This window comes from Argiope bruennichi, chromosome X1 (assembly GCF_947563725.1).
Source record: "Argiope bruennichi chromosome X1, qqArgBrue1.1, whole genome shotgun sequence".
NCBI classification, from domain to species: Eukaryota; Metazoa; Arthropoda; class Arachnida; order Araneae; family Araneidae; genus Argiope; species Argiope bruennichi.
This window is the reverse complement of record NC_079162.1, coordinates 7,853,149-7,863,370: the sequence shown is the minus strand read 5'-3', so window position 1 is coordinate 7,863,370 and position 10,222 is coordinate 7,853,149.

Below are 10,222 nucleotides of genomic sequence, written 5' to 3'. Positions count from 1 at the left end.
GTTGTTTTTAGTTTTTGATTCATCGAATCTTTTATTTTACTCCATAGTGCATTTTGGGCTGTTTCACAAGAGTGGTTATATCTAAAACCATGTTGATCATGATGCAGTCTATTTTGTGCCTTTAATAAGTGCTGTGCTCTTTGAGTTATCAGTTTATCCACGATTTTACTTGCTGTTGTTAGCAAACAAATTGGTCTATAGGATTTAGGATCCTCTAAGTCTCTATTAGTTTTAGGAATTAAAATCAGTTTTGCTACCTTCCACTGATTAGGGAACGCACCTAATTCTAGGCACTTGTTGTATAACTCTAAAAGTATGAATGGATTCTTTCTGTTAATTTCAGCAAGCATCTCCATTGGGATGTTGTCTAATCCAGGTGTTTTCTTTTTGGCCATTTTATTAATCGTTGTTCTTATTTCATTTATTGTAAATATTTTATCTTTTTCTTTTGTTTTATATTCCTCAATACTTTTCCTCATTTTCTTCTGCTTTTTACTTTCTTGTTGGGATTGTTCCTCTTTGAAAAGGCATCTCACAATAGTTTCTATAGTTTCTTTTGTATTTTTGGTTTTTGTACCATCCTGTTTTTTGACACCGTGCAAAACTGTTTTCCTTTTCATTTTATCTGCCGCTAATTTATAAGGTAGCTCAAAAGGGTTCATTCTCGTTATTTCGCTACATAACTTTTCAAAGCATTCAATACTTTTCTTTCTTAACATCCCTCTGTATATTGATTCATTCTTTTTATAAATTTGTCTTCTCTTCATTCTCTCTTCAGTGTTTTTACATCGTTGGTATCTATGCCGCAAGGCTCTTGTCAGTTTTCTTTGTTTCTCCTGTTCAGTGTCCCACCATGGGACCCTGAGATGATTTGTCTCTTTACTGTTCGATCTTTGGCTAATTCCTTGAATGAATTCTGTAAATTCTTCTACCCATACTTCTAAATCTTTTTTAATTTTTATCCTTTGCATTGTTTCGCTTATATCAGCATATTTTTCAGCCACTTGAAAACTAATTTTTCGTATTTTCCACTTGCTTAATTTAAATCTTTCTGCTGAAACAACTTTGCCACCCATATTAATTTGAAAATCCAAAAATCCATGGTCACTCAGAGTATTTTGGATTACCTTCCAGCCCATTACTTTGTCATGCAGGTCTTTAGTTGATAAGGTGACATCAATCCAGCTTCTTCCACGTGCAGATTGAAACGTTGGCAATGAGTTTGGATCATTCGAAATAACAAGGTTCTTCTTAAAAATGAATTCTATAAACGAGCCGGCTTCATCTTGTGGTATATTATCGGGAATTTCATTTCCCCACAGACGACTATGAAGATTGAAATCTCCGCCAATTAGTATGGATGATGTCCCCAACTGTTCAAACAGATTTCCAAGTTCTTTGCAGATTTCTTCTTTATTGTGAGTCGGTGGGAAGTATGCCGATACCATAGTAATTTCACTATTTCCCACTGATAAATTGGCTGCTACTATGTTTTCGCTAGTAAATCTTGTCAAAACAGAAATATCTTGTTTTCTTACTGCTATAATCGCCTTCCCATAAGGGTGAGAAATTATTCTCCATCCTAGGGGAAGTCCTATTATTTTTCCTTTCATTGTATATGGTTCTTGTAACAAGTAAACAGCTGGAATATTGTCCCCAAACAAATTTGGGAGTTCCTTTGTCGCATATTTACCCCGACCTATATTATGTTGAATAACACGCCAAGAATTATCATTGAAAGGCTTATTATTCATAATTCGTCTGTTTAATCAACTGATCTCTCTCCCTGATAAATACAGGGCAATGGTCCGATGTTGCAATATGATCCGTTCGAATCACAATTTTTGTTCTTTTGCGATATTCTTTACAGTTTCTGTATTCTGGATTTTCCTTTGTGCAATTTTTATAGTTATGCATTTCCGAGCACTTGGAGCAGCTATCTTCTTTTTGCATACATTTAGATCGAACATGCCCAAATTTGAGACATTTGAAACATCTAAGGGGTTCCATAAATTCTCTAAATCTATACGATCCAAAACCACACTGTAATCTTGCTTTATCTTTAATTATTCGGAACGCTTTCGGATCCAAACTTATAACCCAGTGAGACGAGCTGCCTCTTCCTTTTTTCCTAAATAGAACCCGCATATTCCCTGCTATGTCATTGCTTAGCTTTATTTGATTGAGAAAATCCAATTCCTCCTCCTCCCTGGGTCTCTCACTCTTTTCCACATCATATATAATTATTTGAGGCATTCTTATCTGTGGAGTAGTAGCCTTGCATACATTTTGCAAATTTGTATGGCTATTAATTGCATCTTTTAACTTTATTACCATTTCCGGTGTTTCAACTGGAACCACAACTCCATTTCCCATTGCTGGCTTCAAACCCATAATTTTAATTTCCATCCCCTTTGGGTGTGATATTCGCTTCTAATGTCTTTCTCATTTTAATCGATGAGTCTATTGTCTCTGCAATTGGTCTAACCACCAGTGTAGGCAGGTTTGCTTTAGGTCTTAGCAATGGTGTTGTTTTATTATCTTTTTCATTCGCGTTAATTATTTTTTGTTGAATTTGATTCCTTTCTTCACCCAACAGCTTTTTAGAGGCTTGGATCCTTCTAATAAACGTTAAACCTGGTTTTAATGGAACTTTTTTTTCCACTATGCCATCACTGTTAAAATTTTTCACCACATTTGCGAATGTTGGTCCATGATTATCATCTGTTGAATTCATTTTGGTTGCTGAAGAATTTGACAAAACATTCAAAAATAAGTCTCTCAATTCTTCAGCCGCGTTACCTTCAATCCTATATTTACTGATAATATTTTCAAATGTTTCCAATATTCCCAATGGTCCAAAGGGTTGCTTATTTTCCTCTGGTATTTCGTTTTCACTTGCATCCACATTCTTTGCCTTTTTAGCATTTGCAATACCATCATTTCTTTCTTTCTCTTTGCCTTTACGAGGAATGCACGGTCTTTTATCTTTAGGGAGATTTTCCCTTGTTTTCATTTTTACATTTTTCTTTTTCCGTTTTGTGGCCATTTGTATTTTGCTGTCCGTCTGCATTGACGGTTCAATTATCTCATTTGAATCAGAATCCGATGATTTTTTAAAGTCTTTATATGTCAATCCTTTAAATCCTTTAATTGGAGTTGGTGTATCGGGGATTATCATTCCCGCTCCTTTTGGCGAGTAAAATAAATTCTCATCATCAGTTAGAATATCGCTATCATCAGCAAAGTGTTCCCTATCCGTCTTGTTTATGTCTGATTCCATTTTTTCCCCCCACAAAGTCTCAATTTCTAGTGCAACAGAGAGTAAAGCCTAAGCAAGCTTTTAACGAAATGTTTGGAAAGCTTTCCCAATTTTAAATTTGAATTATTAGAAAAGAATGTAAAAAAACTGTCCAAATAAAATCTCAATAATTTTTTTTTTGCACTAAAAAACAATCTAAAGTGTAACAAGAATTTCTTCTAATTAGATGCACTAAAGAGATCTGATATTTTCCAAACAATTTTGTTGTCAACTAATATTCAACACATTTATGGACACTTTCCATAAATTGGAATTAAAATTGGTAAAAAATCACAAAATAAGAGTCTGCCCAATAAAGAAATCTTTCGATACAGAAGGACAATAGCCGAGTCCTGCAAATAGTTCATGCACTGAACGCAGATATCGATAGCAGTTTCTAAATGGTAAACAAAGAACAAAATGGCTACCCAAACAAGTGGGCGTTTCAGCCACAACTACACTTCAGAAAGTCAAAACTTCTAAGATGCTAAAGAATTTTGGAATAAAATTCAAAAACCTGTTACTCCAGGGTTTCAGCTATACTTGATTATCACATTCAACAGAAATTATCCATCATTTTTCATTTTATAGCCATATTTTGAAGAGCATAAGAAAATATCAACCACGCCGATCACTGCGGATCCGAATTCTTCAATACAACACGGCTCCTGGGGAAGAGAAGCTGTTGCCACGTTATTTGCTTTCATATTTTCATAGAAATCACAAATCTCATGAATTGCTAACAACTATCTAGACGGACAGTGTACTGTTTGTCAATCAGGATTTTGCTAGGAACTTAAGTAGAACTGCTAGAATTAAGCAAAAGGATCACCGTCTAGAGTTTGGCATTAAGGGTGACCAACGTCATATCGGTCGCAAAGGTACCACGGCTAAAAAGGAAAAAAGGCGAGATCAAAAAGATTCGGGAACTGCCTTGCTTTATTGGAAGGCGATGCAGCCGGGACTTAAATTTTATTTATACTTTGAATGGATTTTTTTGGAAATTCTTTTTCTGGTGGGAAAGTATATAAATCGAGAATATGCAATATAAAATGTGTGCAACACTTAACTACATCCTACATTAACTTTATGTCGTCTTATAAATCAAAATATTTGAGTAAGTTTCTGTTCACTTACAATTCATAAAAGTATAATCAGAATCAGTGCTAAACCGTGACTCTGAAACAAAATTTGGAAATTTTTTTAAAAGAAAGTTTCTTTTCTTTACAAAATAAATTGTGTCTTCTAACTAAAAAAAACTGCTTGATATGTAGTATAAAAATTTTTGTTCGTGTAGTTATCTTAACATTTGACAAGCTCAAAATGGACAGAAATTCTTGAAATATTTTTTAATCAGATGTTAAATGAATTGATGTGAAAAAATACAAAGAATTTTGTCCAGTTGTGTACATCCTTTAATCAAACGGCCTTCCAAAGTTGGATAATTAAGCAGCCATGTAAACATTGTCTAACTCGCTGCTATGAATATTAGTGCTCCTGCCACGTTAAAAATATTTGTCAAGAAACGTTGATTTGTTCAAAATGCAGCTTCTCATTTATAGATTGTAATTAACTTTCAAAGCAGGACAATTGTCACATCCTTCAAATTCGATATCTTGTTTAGAGTGGCATATTAGAAAAAATAGTTAAAGAAGTTGAAATAAAACAGGATAAGACTATTTTATATGCAAACAGTTCTTCATACTTAATCTAGGTCTATTTGAAAAATGTACCGATATTCCAAGACTTTGTTAACAAGCGGCGTCCAAGCCAATCAAGTTATGGTATAAGTATCATGTCCACCTATTATTAAATTAATTCATTTTCCATTTGATAGCTGCCTACCTTCAACTTTGGTATTTCCAGCGCTGTATGATGATTTGGCTACTGTAATTAAATCGTGCTTTTGGAATTCTGCAATGAAACATTTAAATGAATCATCTTCTGGAATTTCTTAAACTTCCTCTATTGTCTCTCTAGATGTCCTTGACCTTCAATGATGACAACCTTCAATAATATTCATGCATCTGAAAAAAATCTAAAACCAAGTTCCAAAAACCTCGAACAAATATTCTTTGGCATAAACAAAAATAAAATATAAGCGGAAGTGAACTTTTTGAAGAAATCAAATGAATTAAAGACTTTAAATACTTGCGACTTGATTCAAACTCTTCAAAAGAAATGTTTCGTCGAAATGACGAAAATTATCTAGTGTAGATTTTAGAACATTTGATTATGAGTTTGAAGTTTGATATTCAAATGAAAATATGAAATAGGTTTCTTTAAATTCTTTTCTAATTTACCGATTTTCATTCCATTTTGTTTAAGAAATATGGTTATGCTAATAGCTCTTATCATTTCAATAAATTAAAATCCAAATCTGACGTCTATGCCTAAAATCATTACAAATCTTTTATTCCGACCGTTTCATCATTTTTTCGATATTCTTCAAATGACAGAGAAATCGGCAGGAGATAAAGGGTAGACTATTCAGTTCTTGACTTTGAGCTCATGATAATAGATGATTTACTTCACTAGCCTCTTTGAGGGAGAAAGGGTTATACCCCCATACTATCATTATTTTTATAATATCTTATCAGTTGACGTTTCCCAAGAAAGCTAAAGCAAATGTTTTATTCCTTTTGTAAATTTTCCGAGAAAGAGAAATCTTCAGCAAAAATAGCAAAAGTAGTGCTAGATATAAAAGTATATGTTTTGGAGTTTCACGTGAGAGATTGTCTTTTCACCTGTTTAAGAAAAAGTTTTTTTATTACTATAAAATAAATCTTTATGCTTTGCCTTATTACAGTGATTATGCAAACGACTGTCAATTTTCAGGCCTAACGTTCGAAATCATTTTGTTTTAGAACCCTTCTTACCCTTGATTTAGAGAATATTGTAAACTTTGTATTATGATTGGTAGACATTATTCCAAAAATGTGTTTTCCCGCCTCAAACTTGGAGATTCGTCAAAATCATGGTTTCGTATTTTTAAATGACTTCAAGGCTTTCTTTGTCTCCCTCATATGCGAGAAAATAAAAAAGAGGAAAAGAATTATTTGGAGTCAATGCATTCGCATTCCATGTGTTTTATGTGTAACACAATATTATTCAATACAATTAGAAAATTCCAGTTCGGTCAGTGGCGTAATTAGTTACAATCAATGAACGAAAAGAACCAAATCGTTCTTTCGCGAAAAAAAGAATCCATCTCATTCATTAGAGAACGAAAGAGCCGGTTCATTTGTGAAAAAAACTGAAGGAAACAGGCCGATATGGTGAACGAACGCCTTTGAGTCGAATCTTTCAGTTGAACGAATTTTCTTATTTCTAATTCACAGACGTGTATAGAAAGAAGGTGCGTGCTTGCACATCACGCATGGGTCATTTATCCTACTCCTGATCAAACTTTGCAAAAACGTAAAACCTGTGAATCAGATTTTTTTTTTGAAAGAAAAATGTTTATCGATGTTTTTGTTGAGATTAGAGGTGAAATAATAAAGCACGCTGATATTAGTAAGTGATAAATAATAATTCCTCTAAGTCCTTTGTAACCCAATATTGGAGACCATATTCTATAGATATTAAAATCTGGGAAAGATAATTCAATAAAAGTTAACGGTTTTTAGATTGCCTCTCTCTTTCTCTCTGTGTGTTTGTGTGTGTATTTTTTATTTTCAGTGTAGGCTTAAAAAGGACAGAAAACTAAAAATAATTCGTGCCTCCATATTTTAGCCAAAAAAAAGAAAGAAAAAAAAGAAAGAAAGGTGGAAAAAAACTAAATTATTTTATTTTGCATATTTATTAAGAAAATAGGATGATCCCAGACATCCATGATCGATGAATCCTCTGAAAACTGAAACGCATCCTCCCCCTCCCCTCAGCAAACTGAAAGCAAAACATGAGTGTGTCTAGGAAGATTTTCCCTAGACATTTTATACAATTGGACACTCACTATTTTTGCAATTCTGGAAATAATCCTATTTTTAAATACTTTGCATATACGATATAAATTTCTTCTGTAATTTATTACGTTTATCTATTTCTTTAATTCCTGTTTCTAAAAAATATGACGAGTTTTGGGATAATTTAATGAAAATTTAAATAGTGCCATTCCGCATTGTAATTAAAATACTATTTTATTAGTTTTAACACCTGAAAACTATTATATGTTTTGTTTCTATCTTATGTTCATCAAATGGACCAAACAAAATTTGAGAAATATATTATAGTTTCCGAGATATCGCTTAAGACTTTTATGATTCATTTAATATTGGATACGCTATTTTTCAAAACTCACGAAATTTTAATCAGAAGCTTACAAAAATTATTTTGGCGGTTAATTTTAGGACAAGCAATCGATTTCGTGATTGACATGCGTACAGAGAAGATATTAGAGATACTAATTAATTAATTATGTTAATTAGCCTAGTTAATCAATGTAATAAACAAATAAACCTGTTCCCTTTCCATCGATACCTCTTTTGTGAAGATCCGATTATAAAAAATAAAATTACAGAGATGCCCCTTTATTTTTGATGACAATTGTACCAATTTAAAGTCCATTGAACATTTAGATATATTACAGCTGTATAAAAAAGGGGAAATATAGTTAGCAGAAGAATTACATTTATAATCAATTTGTGAAGTAAAATTGGCACTCACTTGCCTATCCGTACTATATATTGTAATGTCTTGATCTAGGCTGATCAAATAGCGAAGCAGAATTTTCAGACAATTCTTTATTTTACATCCCTATATATACGAAAGAACAACTTGTTCTAATCTTGGTTAAATAATAGTTATTTACACCTGTTGTAGGAGACACAACAGTCGAAGTCGAAGGCTTATCTTGAAAATTAGTTCTCCATCAATACGGCGAAACAACACCACAGAGAACTAACAGGTTGTTAGTCAACACGACCACTCCAGGGGCAGTTCTCGAACTCCGAACTCGTGGGCGTAGTCCAACAGTCTGAATGCTATCCGTTTCTTCTTTTCTCCCTAAAAAAATCTCCGCATTTTATTTCGGCGACAATGTCCGCCTCTTAATTTACATTGGTCATTTTAGCTCTCTTTCGGCTAGTCAGGGTTCAGCAATATGCTCCCTCAGCGGCGCCAGTAGGTCGTGGGGAGGTCCTTTTAGTGATGCACCTTTCATAACTGACTACTTTGGGACACGGAGTTATCATAGCCCTTTCGCAATGAGAAACAATTAGCATCCAGATGTTTGGACACCCCTTTCTCTTTGAAGGTACTATCAATATCTCTTGGACGAGGAATCCCCACATGTGGTCTTTCACTGTAGTCGCTAATGAACAGATGCGAGTCCACCCAGGTGAAATGATCCACCATCTGGCTATCTTGAGGAGTTTAGTAATTAACAGCGACGACACAGCTGGCTGTAAATGTCTTATCAGTACTGGAAACGGAGACCCCCCCCCCACCTTGTAGAAAGGATTTTTTCTTGGTTTTAACGAGAAAAAATCCTGATTATCTCCAATAAACTTGTTTATACTACTGACAGAGGCCTAATTAAAGCATTTAAAATTTAATCTTCCTGAATACAATATGTAAACTAAAATAATAATAATAATAATAACATATTTATACACTTTTTAATGTATGGCAACACTCTGCCTTACCTGCTAAATCAAATATCATTTATTAAGTTTTTTTTTTCACAAAATTTAAAAAAACAAAACCAAAAAAATTGTAATTAATTTGCAATTTCAGTTCGAATTTCAATGAGGCTAAGATCGTCAGCATTTAAATGTTTTCTTCCTGACTTGTGCAGCATATATATTGGAAAGGTTGTAATTCCAAAGACCATCGCATTAACCGCGCATTCGATCCGGAATTTGAATTCAAATAGACCAAAGGATTATGGTCCGTTTCAATTACAAATTTCTGTTCATCTAAATAGTATTTTAGTTTTTTTATCGCGTAAATAATGGCTGCACTCTCCCTTTCCGTTGTAAAGTATTTGCGCTCAGCATTCGAAATTTTTTTACTTAAATATAGAATGGATGTTCTTCTCCTTTTGAGTCACGTTGTGATATCACGATCCCTATTCCGATATCCGAAGCATCCGTCTGGAGGATAAATTCCTTTTTATAGTCAGGAGCGTACAATATTGGTTTTTGGGTCAGACTGCGCTTTAACTCTTCAAAAGCCTGATTACATTCTTCTTTAGAAGTAATTTTTTTCTCTCTTCATTTTCCCTTTGAAAACATTTGTTAAGGGGGCTGCAATTACTGAAAAATCCTTTAAGTAGTGAGCGTAATATCCCGCTAAGCCCAGAAAAGCTCTAATTTGCGTTTTTGTAGTGGTTGTAGGAAAATCTAAGACGGTCGTGATTTTGGCTTCCGCGGATGTTCGTACTCCTCTTCCTACGATATGTCCCAAATATTTAGTATGATTTGGGGCAAATTTGCATTTAGACGGTTTAATAGTTAAATCTGCGTCGCCTACTGGTTTTAAGACTTCTATGTGTTTCAAGTGATCCTTCCAATTCTGCGAGTAGATCGCTATGTCATCTAAATACGGAATGGCAAAGCTTTCACAGTTCTCTAACACCTGTGACATGAGCTTTCTAAAGAAATACGGGGCGTTAACCAAACCAAAAGACATTTTTAACGGGACATAGGTTCCGAAACTGGTCACAAACTCAGCTTAACGTTGTGCTTGTTTACTAAGGGGAATTTGCCAGTACCCCTTTGCTAAGTCAAATACGGTAATAAACTTTGCGGTGGACACTCTTTCGACACGCTCTTCGATATTTGGTAACGGGAAATATTGTGTTCGCACAATTGAGTTCAAACGTCTGTAATCTATACAGGGACGAGGGTCTTTTCCCGGAGTTTTCCACTAAGATCATTGAAGTATGATCGGATTGACCGATTTCAATGATTTTTAAAT